This window comes from Cyprinodon variegatus, unplaced genomic scaffold, assembly GCF_000732505.1.
Source record: "Cyprinodon variegatus isolate N-32 unplaced genomic scaffold, C_variegatus-1.0 Scaffold815, whole genome shotgun sequence".
Taxonomy (NCBI): Eukaryota; Metazoa; Chordata; class Actinopteri; order Cyprinodontiformes; family Cyprinodontidae; genus Cyprinodon; species Cyprinodon variegatus.
In genome coordinates this window covers 156,698-158,923 of record NW_015151268.1, presented here as the reverse complement: position 1 = coordinate 158,923, position 2,226 = coordinate 156,698, and positions in this window count along the sequence as shown.

Here is a 2,226-nt window from a genome sequence, read left to right as displayed (position 1 = left end):
GAGGAGGAACTTAGCTGCTGAATGATTTCCTCTAAGCTTTTATAGTTTATTTGGCTGAATTTGGACATTTGGTCAAGATCAATTCCAGTTAGGGACAACTTTGGTACTGAACTTGATATGGATGTATAAACTGATACTCTGTTCTTTAGGATTTTCTCAGTAAAGAAATTAGAAAATTCATTGCAGGCCCTGGTGGAGTGGAGTTCAGGAGCCACGGACACAGGAGGATTTGTTAGCTTGTCGACTGTGGCAAATAACGCATGAGTATGTTCTTCTTAATGATTTCAGAGAAGAAGGATTCTCTTGCATTTTGCAGTTGTAAGCTATCTGTAATCTGTAAAGTCTCTCTTTATAGATGTCACAGTGAACCAGGAGTTTCGTCTTTCTTCACCTGCGTTCAGCTTTTCGACACTCCCTTTTTTCACTTCTACTGTAACTGCTGGAGCACTTCTCCAAGGAGATTTTTTCTTTCCGGAAAAGACTTTCACTTTAATTGGAGCAATGCAGCTAATGATGTCTGAGACTTTAGACTGAAAGTTATCTACTAGCTCATCTACTACAGTAGTGACAAAGACAGAGCTTTTCACGGACAAACACTCCAGATGAAGGATAAGTGGTGATGATGATGAGGATGATGATGACGATCTGTTTCTCTTTCATTGATCATTTTGTTAGAGCGCAGAGTATCATTCACACTTTGAAACGCTTGAATTTTAGGTAAGAACAACTGATAACTATTATGTTTCAGTAGGAAAAGGATCCAAAACATTTGACCAAATCAAAACGTAAATAGTCACCAGTCCTAAAACAAACCCTCTCTAAGTCCACCTCAGTCCCCAGACCTGAACTCTACAGAAAACCTGCAAAAAGAGTATTTGACCAGAATACTCTTTTTGTTTTTGAGACAAGATGGGACTTCTTGTTAGGGAGTTGTAGTTGTTGTATTTTAATTAGTTTTTATCACAGTAACAGCAGCTTTCCCAGTGTGTGCATATAACACAGAAAGTCACAGTGAGCAGTGGAAGACTTATTGGATTTTAACAAAACTTTATTTACTCAATTTAAACTATAGAATCAATTATTGATGTAAAGCAAAGTCGGTTAAAAATCACAATTAAGATAACAAAGTCAGCTAAAAATCATTAAATTAGGAGCTTGTTAAATTGTAGTTGTCGTTCATCATACATGGTACATACTGTTGGGATCCAGAGGTTTGCCCTCCAGAGGGCGACGTGGATCCCTTTCTGTGGGCTTCTGTTGGGATCCAGAGGTTTGCCCTCCAGAGGGCGACGTGGATCCCATTCTGTGGGCTTCTGTTTCTCTTGAGATCCAGGGGTTTGCCCTCCAGAGGGCGATGTGGATCTTTTCCTTGGGAGCTGCTGTTCAGCACTCATACCTGATCCCCATCAGCTCTGCTGATTAAGCTCTCCCTATTTAAGCTGAGTGAAAGCTCCCCTCGTCACTGGATCGTTGTCATTGTCCTGTCCTTGCCTTGGAAGCAAACCTGAGCCACCCTGCCTTTTGAACTCTGCCTGTCTGAACCTGCAAACCAGTGAGTTTGAGCCTGTTAACCTGTAACCTGAACTTAACCTGTTTGTCCTCTCTGCCTTCCAGGGCAGAACCCTGTGTGTCTCAAATAAATATTGGACTTTAATCCTGCCTGAGTTTTCTGTGAGTCTGCATCTGGGGCTAGAAATCCTGCTAAATCATGACAGTACGATCCAGTCAACAGACTAGCCCAGCAGAATCCTTCCATGCTCACCTGGTGAGGCCCGCTCAGCGCCGTCCGCCGCCTCCCTGGCAGGTGGCGCTGCTTCGACGCTATGATGAGTTGGTGGCATCCTTAGCTCCTGAGCCCGCTCTGAGCCGTCTAGAGACCCCTGAGCCCGCTCTGAGCCGCCTAGAGACCCCTGAGCCCGCTCTGAGCCGTCTGAAGACCCCTGGACCCGCTCTGAGTCTTCCGCCATCAACCTGGTGGGAGAGGTTGCGCCGGCGTTTTGGGGAGTTGGATCGAGAGTTGGAGATGGAGCGGAGTGGAATCGTAAATGGGAGATGGAGCGGCGTCGACATGATGAGGAGTGGAATCGCAGATGTCGGGAGATTTGGGGCCGTTGGGGAACCCCTGAGCCTGCTCTGTGTCATCCAGAGACTCCTGAATCGGCGGCCTCTTCACTTCCTGATTCGGAGCCGCAATCGGCGGCCTCCTGTGTTCCAGTGGAGCCACAG